The 19,667-nt window shown below is 41.1% G+C and overlaps 1 long non-coding RNA gene across 1 annotated transcript; it reads left to right on the forward strand.

Moving 5' to 3' along the window:
* The first annotated feature begins 353 nt into the window (after positions 1-353).
* Positions 354-8,757, forward strand: LOC116355023 (uncharacterized). Its single transcript, XR_004204253.1, has 2 exons — positions 354-668; positions 6,562-8,757. It is a non-coding gene; the product is annotated as an uncharacterized LOC116355023 (long non-coding RNA).
* The last annotated feature ends 10,910 nt before the right edge of the window (positions 8,758-19,667 follow it).

Genomic DNA, 19,667 nt, shown 5'->3' on the forward strand with positions numbered 1-19,667 from the left:
ACATAGGTAAGATGTTTTATATTCATCATATGTTTGTAAGTTACTTCTCATCAGAATGGTATTTTTGTATAATACTGTGGCGAGGTTGCAGTTATCTGTTCTATGTCAAGACTAAGTTGCATGGGCCGCAGAGAGGGGAGAGGTCAAGGGGTCATCATGTGTAAACATATCTTTTGCTCCACTGTGTCTGTGCCAGTCACTCCCTACTTTTCCCATCGGGGAAAGGAGGATGGCAGTGTCTGGAATCATTCTATCCTCTCCGTGAGTTTGTCCAGGATTGGTTGTATTTAGAATTGGTTGTATCTAAATGACAATTTGATATATGCCTGTTGATATGGAGGGTTGGTTTCTGGTTTCGGGGTTTGAGTAAGGAGACAAAGCTGAACCATTTATTATGTCTATGCTGTCTGACTATGTGTGTTCTTTGCTATGAAAGGATCGCAGTTGCAATGCAGAGGGGGCTCTCAGAGAATTCATTTATAGACACTGAATTGCCTGAGAGTCACAGGGTTGTGATAAAGCTCATATAATTAAAGATGGACTTTGATAACTAACTCTGACTTGTGTTGTGGTTTGCTCCCATGATTTGGTAAATAGAGGAAATTTCCACGACAAGAGACGGTGACGGAATTTCACAAACATTGCTTTTCCCAGTCTACAAGACGACGGTAAATAGTCTTTATTCTCGAATTTGGGGGGGAATGATGTAAGTTATCTTTGATTTAATGTTCTAAAAATGTTATAATTTATCAATAATAGGAGCTTCGCTAATCCAAACAGATTTGGTGGGTTACCTGTATGACCAATATACAAGGGTTTGTGTGTGGCTGGTCCGAAATGACCTGAGGTAAGGTGCGCTACCATAAATAAAATATCTTAATAGATCCGGGCCTTGCAAGCCATGAGGGTTATTAGGGGTGGGATATAGTAAGTGTTAGGACCGTCGTTTTGTACAAATAGGACAGCCATTCATTCAAAAGACATACCTAAATAAAGTCCTAACCTACGTAGTAAAACAGGTGAGGATATAAACTAGGCTTGGTGAGAAGGAAAGGTAATTCTATGCGAATGGGATAACTGCACCTATTCAATACTGAAATAAATAATATCCAAAAAAGGAGGAGAGGGAAACTTAATGTAGCGGAGTGAGATTGGATAACACAACCCGAGGTTAACTAGGGATGTATGGCCCCTGGGTAATCATTTATAGTTGTGCAAGTGAGATCTAATGTCCGATCGACAGCAACGCTATAGATAAAGTTACCAGGGAAGAGAATCATATAAATCCATACACATAGATTGTAACTAGGTAACAGTAAACAGAACATACATAGATCATATAAATACATACACATAGATAGTGATGAATACCATAGCTACTACTAATGGCAAGGATTTATCAAACATGGGTAGTAAAGCCTCAAAGGAGGTCCCAGGATTAACGGTAAGGATGTGAAGAAGCAGAATAAACAGGGGTTGTACACAGCTAGAGTCTGGCTTTCAGAAGCCAGGAAAAGAGTAGAAGGCGGAAAAAAAGGCAAAGAGAGCCAAGATACGCTGCCCCTCCGCTACCGCAGCTGAAAAAGATAGACAATTGGGCGGGGGTGAGAGTAAAATCTAGATCCTTCTCTAGTATACCAAGCATACAGAGGTGATCCTGTTGATGAAATAGTGGTGTTGAGGATACGGCTGCAGGAGCCTGCTGGAGCCGAGGGAGGGATCATAGAGGTAGAGGAAGGAAAAAAGTAGAGAAAAGTGGATAGGGTCAGTCAAAAGAAAAAGAGAGGGTGTTTCAATTGCAATAAGACAGGACATCTCGCCAAGGAGTGTAATGCTCCCTGCAAAAAATGTGACAGAGTAGGACATAATCACCGAGATTGTAATTTAACTAAGGGGAAGGTCAGGCGCGACAATCGGGAGAAAAAGAGAGAGTCAGAAACAACAAAAGCGAGATTAATGAGAATCCTCGCTGAGGAAAAGCGAAAACCTTTAATTTAGGGCTATTTTTGTTGTCTCGGTGCCGGAGTTACGAATACAGACAATTGTAAAGAGGGTTTATTTGCGGAGAGTCTTAATCATTCACATGTCTTTGGTGGTTCAATGGTAGAATTCTCACCTGCCATGCGCGAGGCCCGGGTTCTGTTCCCAGCCAATGCTGGGACTAAATTTGGAGTTTTTGATTGTAATTCAACTATTTGTATGTTTTTGCCTGAACAGATATGGTCGCTAGTGATTGTATAAGATATAAACTGAACGTTTTAATAGCTTGTTTGCTTTAAATTGATAGAAGGGGTAAATTGAACTTTTTAATAGATTGTTTGGGTTAAATTGAAAGACCAATCCATTCTAAATAAGAGTGGGGCGATGTCGTTGGAATACGCTGTCTTGCCTAAATAGCCTACTCAAATAACGTATTGAGTCAAATTTAAATTACTGAATCATAGAAGAGACAGTTACCTAAATCGAATGAATTCTAAATAATAATAAAGAGACAATTATGATAGAGTTGTGCCCATTGAAATGTTCTTATAAATTTAGCGAAGTACATGCTACGTTTAAATTTTGGAGTAGTGAAAGTTTGATTTTACGATAGAATTAAAGCAAAACTCAATCCAAATAGGGGATACATCTTTGCCAAGAGGTAGGTTGAATTGTTTCGTGATAACGTAAAACTGCGTCATTACGTTGAATACACAATAATGTTACTCAAATTGATTTGACCGTTGTTCAGGTACACTCTTTTCTGTACTTCTGGAAGTACAATTTTGATTGAGAGATGTTGATTGATGTTGTAAGTTCTATTCAAGATCCAACATTTGTGATAAATTGGGTTTGGTTTATCGAACCCGTACTACTGCTGCTGCAGTTAGCCAACAATGATTTGCAATTCCTTTGAAAGTCGCTGCGGCTTGGGCACGGGTTGAGCGCCTGTTACTGACATCACTCACAATGCACTCTTGCCGCCAGGCAATGATGTTGTGACTGAGGGTGACAGAAAATTGTTTGTGTCATTTAGAGGGAAATGTGTGCATTATAGCTTTGTCACTTTTCAGAAGTTGTTAAAAGTTCCAAATACATTTTTTAAATGTAGTCAGGGTAGTCTGAAAAGATGCTAAAACTAGCAACACAATTGCTAGATGGCCATCACGGATTGGTGGCGTTCACTGGGCTATAAGGCTATAAGAGAGGGAGGTCTGAATAGTTGAATCGTAAAAAGTTGTGGTAGTTCCCGGTTATTGATTTTTGGTTTGATTGTTTAGGTAACACCAGTGAATTTGAATATCTGTTTTCATTACGGGGAACAATGAAAGGTCCGCAAAGTGGATTGCAGGCTGAGTTTGTTTTATTTTAAAATGGGACAGTGCACATTTATCACAGTTGTGTGGGTCTAATGGCAGGGTGTTCCTATCAAGCATTTTGGGGGAGACTATTTGGAGAAAGACAATGAGTTACATGAAACATTGAGGAAATTTAAAACGAATGATTTGAGGGAGTACAATAGGATTATCATAATTATTAGGTTTTGTTTGTAGTAAACGTTTGGGTTAAAGGGGATTTACTCACATATGGAATGTTAGGAGTTTTATTTTCTGAGTTTTAATTGAGGCAGGACAAATTATGGGGAGCGGGGGAATAAACTCTAGTGAGGAAGAGGAAGAGGTTCAGGATTCTGTTTTTAAACATTGGCTAAACACGTCTTTCAAGCTGTCAGGCATTCCCTTGGCAGCAAGAGCCTCTTGGTGGATGCTGCAGTGTACCCAAGTGGTGTCGGGAGCAACTGCTTGCACGCTTACCACTCCACTATGTCTCCCTGTCATGGCTTTTGCGCCATCAGTACAGATACCAAAGTCCATTTGATGTCACAAAGCTGTCCAGTACTTAAGAAATATCTTCTACTGTTGTCCTGGTTTCCAGAAGAGGATGTCTTCCTTAATTGACCCCCCCATAAACGTTACGGACATATACCAGGAGCTGTGCCAAGCCTACCACGTCTGTTGAGTCATCCAGCTGTAACGCATAGAATTCACTGGCTTGTATGCGAAGCAATAATTGATTCAAAACATCTCCTGTCATGCCACTGATGCCTTGTGAAACAGTGTTGTTTGATGAAGTTTTTTTGGCCTTTTCCCAGCATTGTCCCAGCCAAATCCACGGCAGCAGGAATAATTGAAGTACTCTACAATAGTATGGGGCTTGCCTGTCCTAGCCACTCGGTAACTCGCCATATAAGACGCTTCGAGCATCTTCCTATTAATGGTATCTGTTGCTTTTATACATGTCTTACTACTCAAAGTTGTCTGCGTGAGAGTGGAGGTTTCATCGAGATAGTACTTTTTGCACATATAACACACTGTGGCTGAGGAAAGGCACTACTCCCAATATAAGTGAACCCCAAATCAATGTAGTTCTCATCATATTTGTGCCTCTTCGATGGTCCTACGTCCCTGTCTGTTGTTCGGTGCTTTTCCGGGTAAGGGGGCAGTAGCTCTTCAGCTGCATCAGATTCACAACTGTCAGTGCCCATAATAGCTGGGCTAACAACAAATGTAAAATGACTTATGCTAGCATTGGATGTGCTCGGGAAGCAGAACGACTTGTGTTGTCATCAGGTGCAGGTGTAGCACTGCTGGTAGTTGTAATACTACCAGTAGAGCTGGTTTGTGTCTCGATCCAGCAAACGGAATGAGCAGCAGCTACGTTTGGCTACATAGTGGAATTCCAGCAAGGGAGTAACGGTTAATGTGATTGGATGTTCATTATTTGACAGGCTACTTGTATTTGGCATTGTGTTGTTATTTCGCTGAACACTAGATTATTTTTGCCAGTGAAACTGGGGCTACTTAGGCGAGAAAAACTCACCCAAATGTATAGCCCCATTGGAAAATATAAATGGACTGTTTGAAAATGTGAAGAATTAAATTTAAACCCCCCCAAAATGTAAGCGTTTTTTTATTTAAAAAAGTGGACCACATTTTTATTTGGCATACCCCCGACAGCATTGCGCGTACCCCTGGGGGGAGTGGAGTTGCCCGATTTACTCTGGTTGTTCTTCACTCCGAGAAGCCACCGCACCAGCAAATTGATGCCCTGGATCTGCATGGACACATAGGCAGACAAAGAGAGACACGCAGACAGTAAGGTTTTGTTACGTGTTGGGGGATGGTTGTTCACCATAGTACAGTCTAGGTATGGCTTACTATATCTACAGTAAACCATACTATGAATCCTCATTAATCTACCCACAATACCCCATAATGACAAGGCAAAAAACAGGTTTAGAAATGTTTGCAAATATAAGAAAACAACTAAAAATACCTTATTTACATAAGTATTCAGATCCTTTGCTATGAGACTCGAAATTGAGTTCAGGTGCACCCTGTCTCCATTAATCATCCTTCATGTTTCTACAACCAAACTGGAGTCCACCTGTGGTAAATTCAGTTGATTGGACATGATTTGGAAAGGCACAGACCTGTCTATATAAGGTCCCACAGTTGACAATGCATGTCAGAGCAAAAACCAAGCCAAGACATCCTAGAGCTGGTCTGCCCGGCCAAACTGAGCAATCAGGGGAGAAGGGCCTTGGCCAGGGAGGTGACAAAGAACCCGATGGTCAGTCTGAATGAGCTCCAGAGTTCCTCTGTGGAGATGGCAGAACCACCCAGAAGGTCAACCATCTCTGTAGCACTCAACCAATCAGGTTTTTATGGTAGAGTGGCCAGACGGAAGCCACTACTCAGTAAAATACACATGACAGCCCGCTTGAAGTTTGCCAAATGGCATCTAAAAGGACTCAGACCATGAGAAACAAGATTCTCTGGTCTGATGGAACCAAGATTTAACTCTTTGGCCTGAATGTAAAGTGTGTCGTCTGGAGGAAACCTGGCACCATCCTTACGTTGAAGCATGGTGGTGGCAGCATCATGCTGTGGGGATGTTTTTCAGAGGCAGGGACTGGGAGACTATTCAGGATTGAGGCAAAGATGAACGGAGCAAAGGACAGAGATCCTTGATGAAAACCTGTTCCAGAGCACTCAGGACCTCAAACTGGGGTGAAGGTTTACCTTTAAACAGACAACGACCCTAGGCACTGTCATGACACTGCCCTGTTGGGTGAGGTTTATGACCCCCCCCCCCCACACCATAAATACCTTTTCCCCTTTTCTCTTCACTATACAGAATGGACTCTTGGAAAGCCCTTTGTTAACACAGAGATGAACAGTAACATCAAAAGGTTGGGGAATGGAACAATATTTCCCTTTCTCAACCAGTTGAAAGTGTCCATTGGTACATAAAGAATATGATGTTAGATCAGTTGGTGTCTGGTACATTATATCTGATGATAGGATGACATAAATTGGACATTGGAATGTCTACACATTCTAGTGATCAGATTCACATGGAATTGTTGTGCAATTTAAATGTTTAAATATGAAACAATTTGTGAAAAGACAAAATTTAATTTTTTGTTTTCATAAGTAAACTATGCTCACTCAGTGGCCATGCCCAAGTGAACAGACATTGGTTGAGAACTATGTAACACGCCCTTCTCTCCCACAGTACGGAAGTCAACCTCAGTTCCCGATGACGTAAGGACTGGTGTCCATACATTTAAAAGGGCTCATTTCAACGTGGAGGTGACGTTCACCACGCTGGAAGGATGAATTTCGACTAGACCTGCTAGAATACAGCACGAGCTGAGTATGGCAACTTGGTATGAACTTTGAAATCTTATTCACTAAAGAAGAAGATACATCCTAGACGTTGAGTTATCAGCTGCAGCTGTAAACGTACGTGACCTAGGAAAGGACAGACAATCTCCTGAGAATGACAGGGACTTCAACGTATCCACTCTATAACACTATGACCAGATTGAAGAATCTAAGGACAATGGTGATCTCTGCTGGGTAAACCAGTCTTCCATCTTCGACCCATTTATTGAAGCACAGCTCAGTGTAAATTGTAAAAGTGTAAGTTGCATTTTCCTTTTCAGAATGGCCGGTTATTAGAATGCATAAGATTCTGTATTTAATTTAGGTGACACCCAAAAGTGCATCACGTGGTTACTTATGATAACCAGCCAATCACAATTGATTGGATATCGATATCTCATTGAATTGAACTAATAAGTCAAATTGCCAGACTTACCTTTTCAGATCGATCTTTTAAATAATATCTAAATTGATTGGTTTTCTACAATGAGACAATTAAAACTTTTCCACATTAACCTAGAGCAACAAGGCTCTCAGATTAATTAAAGTTTAATTCCCAAATAACCTATACAGGTTTGATGTATCATTTGTAGTAAAACGCCAAATGGATCTACCTCCTGGTCCTCTTCCCCTGTCTTACCCACCAAGGGTAGAGACAGAGATGACCTCGCCTACTGAAATACCGGATTGGGCAAAGCCACCAGAAGACGACTCAAGCCAACCAACTACTGAACCTGACTGGTGTCAGGAAGAATCACCCTCTGCCTCAAGTGACACCTCTGAATGGGAACAGCTGTTAGACTCATTGCTGATAGAGTAAGGGCACTGTCATAAACAGAGGCCCATATGCGCACTGTAAGAAAAGTATTTCCTCATTGTTGCTAGAGTAATAGGCTCTGTCATAACCAGAGGCCCATATATGCACTGTAAGAAAAGTATTTCCTGTTGTAAGATATGTCATCACCCTCTCTGCTCTGAGGGAATGGGAGATGCAGCGGATCGGGTGCAGAGAATCAAAAGGTATATAAAGAGACATTTGCCATTACTTTGGCGCTGACTTCTTGAATTCTGAATTCATTTAGACAACCATTTGACTTCGGGTAATTGCCACCTGACTCAAATTACTTAAAGATTCTAACTTGTTGGATCTGAGAAGGGTCTCTCCGATATACCGTTTAACTATTGAACAGCTGTTCTCTCGCCTGTGGCCTTGGTGCTTGTATACTGATGCAAATTATATCCAGAGCCAGTCTTTGAAACTGCAACTCTCGATTGAGCTCAGTACCTCGCCCTAGTTGCATGGCACGGACGCTGCGGTAGTTCAACGGGACTGAGAGTCACTCTAGTCCTTAAGTTGATCTCCTGTTAATACCTACAGTTATCTGAATTGACCCTGTCGCCCGCGGCCTTGGTGCTTGTATACTGATGTAAATTACACCCAGAGACAGTCTTTGAAACTGAACCTCTCGGTTGAGCTCAGTACCTCGCCCTAGTTGTGTGGCCCAGACTCTTCGATATTCCAGTAGGGCAGGGAATCACCAGCGGGTTCTCTCATCCAGTCCAAACTTGAATCTCTCAATTTAGTAAAGCACCGACTTCAAGTCAACCTCTCAGCCAGTAGAAGGGAGTCGCTACTAACTAAATTCAAAAAGAACTCTGACCGATTGAAACTCTGCTCCTGATCTCGTGGGTCTCCTCATCATCTCTCAAAGGTAATTAAATAACTATTATAAGTATTTAATATAGAGATAAGTGTTATCATTGTACCAGGCATTTTATAGAGCATTAAGGCTTTTGCATGTTTTTGATTAACGCTGTGTGTGACCGAGTAACAAATTGTGTATTTTGAAGTGTGTTTGATTGTAAAAGACAAAAAACAGAGTGTTTTCAAAAATAAACAGTAGTCTTATTTTGTCTCGAGTAAAAGGTTCTCTCAAAGACAGTTAACGGCACGGGAGATAACAACTCTGACACTCCCCGCTACCGGGACACTGGAAACGGGGATCAATGCTCTATGACAGAATGAGTTACCATTAAAAGACAAGGAGGAAGGTGTGTCCAGTAGTGATTCATTTAATTGTCTTATCGATCTATCTAAGTTTTATTTTCCAAGCGATACATAGCCGACGGGCAGAGTAGTGAGACTAAGTTGACTAAAGGTCTTCACACTTTAAACTAGATACATCACAGAGGGGAAATACTCAACCACAGGGAAATCATATAGAGACTGGTAGGACTAGTGCTTAATAACAACTCAAGGACCAATTAGTGGTGAAGCAAAGAGTCTAGAGGATAAAGGTGGGGTTCACACATCCCAGCTAGAGCTAGACCGTTGAGAGTGACAAGGCAAAAGACCTCTCTACGCAGACAACGTATCGATACAGAAAGAGGCAGGGCTACGCGAGCGGTCCTGGTTATACCGAGATAACCTGAAGTATCTATAGTGCCCTGTCCAATCCAGGGAACGGGACGCTAACCACCTCTAGCACCCCGCTGCCGGCCAAGGGGCGGGGCTGAAGGTTTCGTATCGCGACAATTAACATTGATTAAATCTGTCAAATTTGCAAATGCAAAGTTCATTCAGGACTACCCAGTACTGAATGAAGTCCTGCCTCCAGCGGGAATCCCATGTGGCTTCGGCCTTAGGGACATGATGATGAATGTACCCTAACATTTAAACTACTGTTTACACTTATGATAATCCAGACAATCTCAATTGATTGGATATCATCGTCTCATTCAATTTAATTGGTTACATTTTAAACGTACCCATATTAACCTATATGAACCAACTTCTCAGTTTTATTAAAGTTTAATTGCCAGATAGCCTAACCAGGTATGCTTAATCATTATAATTGATTAATCAATTTGCCTTTGCTAAATTCATTCACATCCAACTCCCATATTACTGATACAGTACTGATGGTTCATTAACATCTATAAATAGATTAAAATCATCTTTGCAGCTTCCAATGAATTCCCAACCCAAATTTTGAAAAAAAGCTTAATTTTTCCTCTAAATATTATTGTGCAAGCTATCAGAGGTGGTCACCACTCCTCCTCTAATTAGTGAACCTCCTCCCATAAAAGGATTGATATCTGACATCATCAGCGATACCGACCCTAACTATGCCATTAGCGGAAAAACAGCAGAAATTGCGAAACGCTCTCCACTTTAGCCCTTATGTATCGCCATCAAAGATTGGCATCGGTCCAATACCACAGTGCACAGCTGAAGCATGTGCAAGACATGACTGACATGACAGGTGGAGAGAACCGAGCAACTATTGACAAAAGCAGGAAATTACAACATTCTGTGTTTGAAATCTAAACAATTAAAAATAAATGGCAAATACTTATGATGATGAACGAGCTCAAAATCGTTGTCTCCAGGAAGAACTCGATTTAGCCAAAACTAAATACGATGTAGTCCACTCCAAACTAAATAAATCTGTCGAGTTATCTACAAACAGGAGCACGCAATTTGATAACATGCATGCAGTTTGGTTGAACGTTAATCAAAGTAACAATGTTCTACTCCAAATGCTGCAGACCAAAGACGATCAGATAATGAACACAATGACTAAGTTGGACGACAAATCAGCAGAACTCATTGTAGTCGCTGACCAAATGAATGATGAGAGAACTCAGGTGATGAAGATGGAAATATTGATTTCTAAGCATGCGGAGGAAATCTCATCACTGAATCTCTCGCTCTGTACTCAGGAGCTCTATCTGCAAACAATGACAGATAAGTTTGAGACCGAAAGGAGCAAGTGCGACACTCATGTGTCCAAAATCAGTACTCTAAGCGCTCAAGTGGACTCTGCAATGGAGCAGAATACCACCCTTAGGTACAATCTGGTGGAATTCCAGAACGGTCATGAGCTACAGCGCGACTACCCAACCAAGCAACTGGAGTCCGGTACTCAAAGAAGTGGAGATGATAGGAGGTTTCAGACTTGGCCTCCCTCATGTGTCCCTCAGTCTTCTCTTGGCCATTCGTAACTGAGTAATATGGCGCCTCTTCGCCAACACAGCCAAAGCTTTGCTTTTCCTCTTGGCGCCAATTTCCTCATAGGATGAAGCCAACCCTCCCCTCTCCGCCAGCGGTCACGGAACGCCTTGACAAACTCGTCAAGAATTTCCCCACTTTAGACCCCATTCCAGGTCAGCCAAACGATACTGAGACGTTCCTAGCTGACATAGAGGACGCATTGGATGGGTTCCTGAATGCTACGAGTTCTGACAGGCTTTATCTTGTTGAAGCAAATGTCAAATAGACTTGATGAGGTTCATTCGTCTAAAACAGCACCACATGCTAAACGACTACGCTAAACTTGCCACAGCTTTGAAATTAGAATTCAGTGGTTCTGTGACTCGCAAACACGATAGCTCACTGGCTAACAATGTCAAACATGCTCAGATCATAGGCTTCGTTCAGTTTACTTTGGCCTACTCACTGAAACAGGAATGGAAGAGTTGTTACCATTCAAACAAATGTTTCTGTCGAACATGTATCCCACTTTCATTACCTTCTTGGTCCCTACAGCCCACATTGGCTTGCCTATCTTAAACTCAGGGAGCTTGCAAGCACAGCAATTGAAGCATCAAAAGCTCGCAACGCTAAGAGCCCTGACCACTCGGCTTGAAGTTTGACCAGGAGCACTCACTCCAGTTAGGAGGGTGCATTATCAGGTATTGGAGCATTGAGAGATGAAACCAATAACCACAATAACCATCGAAATAATTGTAAAGTACATCGCCATCGAAATGACTACCACTACAATCGACCTGTTCTCTACGTTCCTGCACCCAACCCACCCAAAGTGTCAGAGCACAAGGGTAACAAAGGGTTAAAGGATGATCAAAACGTAGACCAATGTTCTCTAGAAGTTCCACTATATGAAGAACTAAAGCGAGAAAAATTTGAGAAAGGGGTAAAAGATAGGACTAGACAGGGAATTGCCGGATACCAGGTCTGCAGGAATTAACACCTTTACAAGGACATTCAAAATCTGATTTCTCCCGCTCTCACTCAAGACCCTATCCAGGGCCTGCTTGATCAAGAAACAAGCCCACAGACTTTGTCTATAGACTCTGATACAAAGATTGCGAAGAAAAAGGTCAAAAGCTTTGTTAAAACTTCTTGTGACTCCCCATCCCGGGTACGGAGCGTAATCATCGCCTGACACTAATTAGCATAATGCAACGGACATAAATCTTCCGAGAAAATCTTCCTATTCATGAAAATCACAAGTGAAATATATTGGAACACAGCTTAGCCTTTTGTTAATCACCCTGTCATCTCAGATTTTCAAAATATGCTTTACAGCCAAAGCTAGACAAGCATTTGTGTAAGTTTATCATAGACTAGCATAGCATTATGTCTTGCTAGCAGCAGGCAATCTTGTCACGAAAATCAGAAAAGCAATCAAATGAAATAGTTTACCCTTGATGAACTTCGGATGTTTTCACTCACGAGACTCCCAGGTAGATAGCCAAAGTTCATTTTTCCCAAAATATTATTTTTGTAGGCGAAATAGCTCCGTTTGTTCTTCACGTTTGGCTGAGAAATCGCCCAGAAATTGCAGTCACGAAAACGGCGAAAAATATTCCAAATTAGTTCCATAATATCGACAAAAACATGGCAAACGTTGTTTATAATCAATCCTCAAGGTGTTTTTCTATATTATCTATCTATCTACTCACTGTTCCTAGGCAGTCATTGAAAATAAGAATTTGTTCTTAACTGACTTGCCTAGTTAAATAAAGGTATTTACATATATATATATATCTGTCGGGACAATTAGTAGCCATCATGTGACCACTTAGGCAATGTAGCCGCCTACGGCTATTCTTCAACATAAATGCGTAAAACTACGTCACAATGCTGTAGACACCTTGGGGAATACGTAGAACGCGTAAGCTGGTTGATAGGGCATTCACAGCTCAATGGGGACTCATCGGAACGCAGCGCTTTCAAAATATGGGGCACTTCCGGATTGGATTTTTCTCAGGCTTTCGCCTGCAACATCAGTTCTGTTTATACTCACAGACAATATCTTTACAGTTTTGGAAACGTTAGAGTGTTTTCTACCCAAAGCTGTCAATTATATGCATATTCTAGCATCTTGTCCTGACAAAATATCCCGTTTAAAACGGGAACGTTTTTTTCCCAAAAATTAAAATACTGCCCCTAGAGGTTAACCAACGTTGAGAACTCGATGAGCGATATTGTCGCGCCCGAATCAATTAGTGCATGACAAGTTAACTTCTTTGGGGGGCAGTATTTTCACAGTATTTTCATTTTTAAACTGCCTGCTACTCAGGCCCAGATGCTAGAATATGCATATTATTTGGATAGAAAACACTGAAGTTTCTAAAACTGTTTGAATGATGTCTGTGAGTATAACAGAACTCGTATGGCAGGCAAAAACCGGAGGAAAAAATCCAACCAGGAAGTGGGAAATCTGAGGTTTGTAGGTTTTCAAGTCTTAGCCTATCCAATATACAGTGGGGTCATATTGCACTTCCTACGGCTTCCACTAGGTGTCAACAGTCTTTAGAACCTTGTTTCAGGCTTTTACTGTGAAGTGGGAGAGAATGAGAGCTGATTGAGTCATGGGTCTGCCAGAAGGACATGTGCTCAGTCAGGCGCACACCCCCGTGAGAGACAGCTCCGTTCCCTTTCATTTCTAAAGACAAAGGAATTCTCCGGTTGAAACATTATTGATGATTTATGATAACAGCATCCTAACGATTGATTATATACATCATTTGACATGTTTCTACAAACTGTAATATAACTTTTTTTACTTTGTCTGGACCTAGTGCCTGCGCATTTCGATTACTGTACTAAATGCGCAAACAAAAAGGAGGTATTTGGACATAAATGATGGACTTTTTTGAACAAAACTAACATTTATTGTGGAACTGGGATTCCTGGGAGTGCATTCTGATGAAGATCATCAAAGGTAAGTGAATATTTATAATGCTAATTCTGACTTTTGTTGACTCCATAACATGGCGGGTATCTGTATTGCTTGTTTTGGTCTCTGAGCGCTGTACTCAGATTATTCCATGGTGTGCTTTTTCCGTAAAGCTTTTTTGAAATCTGACACAGCAGTTGCATTAAGGAGAAGTATATCTTTAATTCCTTGCGTAACAGTTGTATTTTCATCAACATTTATAATGAGTATTTCTGTAAATTGACCTAGCTCTCTGCACTGTCACCGGATGTTTTGGAGTTAAAACGTAACAATGCGCCAATGTAAACAGAGATTTTTGTATGTAAATATGAACTTTATCGAACAAAACATGCATGTATTGTGTAACATGAAGTCCTATGAGTGCCATCTGATGAAGATCATCAAAGGTTAGTGATACATTTTATCTCTATTTCTGCTTTTTTGTGTCTCCTCTCTTTGGCTGGAAGAATTGCTGTTTTTTGTGACTAGGTACTGACCTAACATAATCGCATGGTATGCTTTCGTCGTAAAGCCTTTTTGAAATCGGACACCGTGGTGGGATTAACAACAAGTTTATCTTTAATATGGTGTATATACATGTATGTTTGAGGAATTTTAATTATGAGATTTCTGTTTGAATTCGGCGCCCTGCACTTTCACTGGATGTTGGTCAGGTGGGATGTTAACGTCCTCCAGGACTGTTTCCAGGTATAGCCATTCAGATTCGCGTGGAGTGCTCGTTCGCAACGACGTGATGTGCCATTTCGGTTCAAGGTGAAAGCAGATCGACTTTTTGGATATTGAGTGGGCTTTGGCTTTAAAAGTGGAACGATGCAACACTACACTTCGAGGTTTCACTCAGACTACCTCGCCTCTCACATTGAGAGTCATGCTGAAACTACACTTCCAGGACGTATTGCTCGTTCATTCTGTGTATGTTACCAGCCTCGAATCTGAATCCCTGCCACTTGGAGCAGACTTTATGGATCGGTTACTCCCACTGACATTTATGGTCACAGGCCACATTGCCTTTTTTACTGACCACATTGTCTTCCACCAACGCTAGGTGCAGCGCAGTCATCCATGAGGGGTATGTGTTGAAAGTATCCCTTGGGAAAAAGACGTTTAGAAACCTCTTGGTGCAGAATCCGATCCAAGGAGATATTACGAGATGTCAATACATTCCATCAGCAAACCTGATTGACCATTATTTTCATGATTTCGAGCCAGCAGTCTCTGTGAATGAGCATCCTCCCTCCTCCTTGGAGTCGTGCAATATATTAGAATAATTCTGGTAAAAAAAAGTGTAGGTACAAAAACACAAGTTTGCAACCACTGTTTTAATTTGTACAATGGGCTCAGGCAGCTAAGTGGTTGCAAGGCTGTTTAGCTCCACTCAGTTGTAAAGAGGAATAACTTTTCAGGTATTTCTGATTAATAACCAATGCAGTGCTGCGAACATTCAAATAAAACCCAGCCATGAAATATAACAGGCCAATATAAATTGCACGTATTGGACATTTTCTAGTACATATGTGACACCTTAGAGTAAAATCAGTGCACTCTGTGTGTCTAGGTCATTAGACGGCATTAGACATAGTCTTGGGAGTGGGCATGTCTGTTTATTTTTGTACCATTGCTATGGCTCTAATGTTTCTATGCCCTAAAATGAAACCAAACTAAAATTTGTGCAAGGCAAAAAGATAATGGTGTGGCTAAATGCCAGAGGGGATGAATCATTAACATAAAGAGGAGTTGTGTGTGACGTAAGGATGAAACCTGTGTGTGCCAAGGCTGGAAAGGGAGTTACTTCATGAACCAGCTCGGCTCAGGCTCCGGTATTTGAGAAATATTATTGACTGAATATTTCCACGACACATGTCATCTCATAAGAAAAGACACATTGACACAGATTTACACGAATGTCTCACTTCGGATTTCCAACTTTATCATACTTACTGGCTAAAATGACAACCTTTTGAAATATTTCGATGTACTACAACATGGGTAAACTCTGGCCATCGTCTTTCAGATCGAAAAAGTGTATTTCTGCTGGTGTGGGCGTATAAATCACCATATAAACAGCCTCTCAACATAGATTGATCGTGGTTATAGCCAAAGAAAGCCAATGATCTGGAGATGAAACTGACCAGGGTATCAAGTTAATTTTGATTGGTCCAGTGTGGAAACGCCTCCAAATGTTACCACGTTCAAACGCCGAAATTGATAGCGACAGTCAGTCTAAACTTGCATGGTCACAAAAAAGAAAAACGTTCTTATTTCATCATCACTGCTAAGTAAGGTTATAATATTGTAGAGAATAACATAATGAATAATTGTATGTGATTTATGACATGGGGCAAAGAAAACTAGGTTGACATTAATTTAGTAGCACACTCTTAAATTGACCAGTTTTCCTCTGCATTCTAGTGAGTGAATGCCCTTTGATGTACTGTATATAATTTGTACAATGCATATTCTCTAAATACATGGGCATGGCATCTTACATGACATTAGTACAGGTATCTTTTAATGCAGACAATCATGGACAGAATTACTTTTCTAACTCTATGGGATCAAATTTACAACTGGTGTGAGTGAGGCTCATTAAAGTTGATCTGTTCTGGTTCCAATAGTGTGCGGCCCCAAGCAGACTGGGGTCGTAGGGGTAGCCTTCCTCCAGGGAAAAGTAGTCATCTGTACTCAGCCCACTGGAGCCTGTCGACAGCAGTTCCTTAGAGTAACACACATTCAATGGCTCAAAACAAATGCTTTAAAAAGAAGAGAAATACATTCAAACGTGAGTAGTCTCTCTATGATTAATTATTATATATATACATTCTTCTGAGATTTTCTGTCCTTTCCTAGGCCACGTACGTTTACAGCTGCAGCTGATAACTCGACATCTTGGACGTATTACTTATTTTGTGAAAAATTGTTCAAAGTTGCCATAATCAGCTCGTGCTGAATTCTGGCTGGTCTAGACGAAATTCACCATTCCAGCGTGGTCACCTCCACGTTGAAATTAGCCCTTTTAAAACGTGCAGACACCAGTCCTCAGGTCATCGTGAACTAAGTTTGGCTTAGTTAGAGAGAAGGGCGTGTTTCATAGTTCTCAAGCAATGTCTGTTCACTTGGGTGTGGCCACTGAATGGACCTACATTTTACAATGAAACATTTTCTTATTTAGGAGGCTAAAATTACATTTAATCTTTTCACAAATAGTTTCATATTTAAACATTGAAATTGCACAACAATTCCATGTGAATCTAACTTTCCAAGATACAATTTACGTCATCCTATCATCATAAACCTCACCCAAAAGGGCAACGTAGTTTTTGTTGTCATTTTGATGCTTGACAAATAGAGAATCACAATTTCAACCAATTACAACAGTTTTATAACTGATTATTGAACGGTCTATATACTTTTTCTAAAACCTTTGTTACCCGACAATGTTTCCCTGATAAAAACACACCTGGACAGTGTTGATTTCCCAGATCCCGGGGCTCCCCTCATCAGAATGAGAACCAGAGAAGGATCATAGTCATATGTTGTTTCTTCTGGTGGTTGGTGCTGATCCTCTGTCAAACCTCTGCTGCCATTGAGAAGAACCTTGCTGGTCATTACCCTGCTGTTCATATTCATCACTCCAACCATAGCACTGTAAAAGAGAGAGGAGGCTGTGGTGGAAAACCATGGTCATCCAAGTCTGGAGAGTTCCTGTACCCATCAGGGACAGGAAACTTGTGGAAATGTAGGACCTACTGGGAGCCCTCTCTTTGGGGTGTTACTGGGAGGCGGGGGTGTTACCGGGAGACGGTGGTGGGAGGCAGGGGTTTGGAGGTGGTGGGGGAGGTGGTGTGGAAGTCTGTGGAACCTGGGGTATGGCTGAGTGTGGAAAGGTGGGGGAGGTTGCTAGTGATTGTGATCTGAGTTAGGACCATAGCTGGTCCCCCAAGGCATCAGTCTCCTGGGCTGGAATAGCTCGTTGTCCTACCAGTGTGGGCAAGGCTCGTTATTACAGTAGGTCGGTTAGGGTAAAAAAAAATGTAAACCTCCACAAGTCTGGTTCATCCTTGGGAGAAATTCCCAAAAGCCTGAAGGTAGCACGTTCATCTGTACAAACAATAGTATGCTATTGGGACCACGCAGCCATTATACCGCTCAGGAAGGACGTACTTTGTTGCGAAAAGTGCAAATCAATCCCAGAACAACAACAAAAGACCATGTGAAGATGCTGGAGGAAACAGGTACAAAAGTATCTATAACCACAGTAAAACGAGTCCTATATCGACATAACCTGAAAGGCCGCTCAGCAAGGAAGAAGCCACTGCTTCAAAATCGGCATTAAAAAAAGCCAGACTACGGCTTGAAACTGCACATGGGGAAAAATATCGTACTTTTTGGAGAAACATCCTCTGGTCTGATGAAACAAAAATAGAACTGTTTGGCCATAATGATCATCGTTATGTTTGGAGGAAAAAGGGGGAGGCTTGCAAGCAGAAGAACACCATTCCAACTGTGAAGCACAGGGGTGGCAGCATCATGTTGTGGAGGTGCTTTGCTGAAGGAGGGACTGATGCACTTCACAAAATAGATCATGAGGAAAATTGTGGATATTGAAGCAACATCAGTCAGGAAATTAAAGCTTGGTCGCAAATGGGTCTTTCAAATGCAAAATGGCTTAAGGACAACAAAGTCAAGGTATTGGAGTGGTCATCACAAAGCCCTGAATCCTATAGAAAATGTGTTGGCAGAACTGAAAAAGCCTGTGAGAGCAAGGAGGCCTACAAACCTGACTCAGTTACACCAGCTGTCAGGAGGAATGGGCCAAAATTCACCCAACATATTGTGGGAAGCTTGTGGAAGACTACCCGAAACATTTGACCCAAGTTAAACAATTTAAAGGCAATGCTGCCTAATACTAATTGAGTGTATGTAAACTTCTGACCCACTGGGAATGTGATGAAAGAAATAAAAGCTGAAATAAATCACTCTATACCATTATTTCACATTCTTAAAATAAATGGTGATCCAACTGACAGATAATTTTTTACTAGGATTAAATGTCAGGAATTGTGAAAAACTGAGTTTAAATGTATTTTGGCTAAGGTGTACGTAAACTTCCGACTTCACCTGTACAGGTCCAATGAAGGCAGCACTGCTGGTAACCAGCTTTTTGATAACTGGCTCTGCCCTTTATGCCGGGACCTGTCTGTTGCAGAGGCTCCATTTGTCTCCACTTTTAAACACTCCAGCCATTCTCCATTTTTTCCAGTGAGAGAAGTTTCAGACTTGTCTCACGGAAATGCCATCGAGAAGTTGGGGTAAATCCTTTGAATCAGCATGCTACGAAGGAAAGAAATCCCTCTACAGCATATTGTAGTTCATGGGTTTGATTAGCAATACTTAGCAAATACTTGCCAAGCAAGTTAGCTTGTTAGTTAAAGCTGAAATCAGTGCCAGAAAGTTAAGATATTTTTTCAAGAAACATTATTTCTGCACTTCATTGACAAGCATCAAGCTTTAACTATAGCTAGTTTCAAAGAATGGCTGAGGTTAGTTAACTAGACAAAACATGAGAAAACATATTTATATTAGTTAAAGCAATTCAAAATATACAATCTAGATGAAACTAAGAGCATACAGCTACAACAGAGTATAGCTACAAACATTAGCAAGCTAGCCAATGTTAAAGCAAGTCTTGCAAAGTTACTGCGTTGCAAGATTTTGATAACTGATAAAATAGCCATAGGCAGCTGCCAGAATTGTGCTAATATATTAGCTACTTACCATAAAGTGATGTTACATTTTCATGATTTTAAATTAGCTAGGTAACATTATTTTAATGGAAATTATCATAAAGACCGACTGTTTGTGAAAAAATGGAGGCAGTTTCGCAGCAACATCGCCACCTGCTGTTGCTGTTTAAGTGTTTGACCACACCAGCAAAATCCTGTTCATAAATTACACAAAATAC

Source organism: Oncorhynchus kisutch, linkage group LG19 (assembly GCF_002021735.2).
Source record: "Oncorhynchus kisutch isolate 150728-3 linkage group LG19, Okis_V2, whole genome shotgun sequence".
Classification (NCBI taxonomy): Eukaryota; Metazoa; Chordata; class Actinopteri; order Salmoniformes; family Salmonidae; genus Oncorhynchus; species Oncorhynchus kisutch.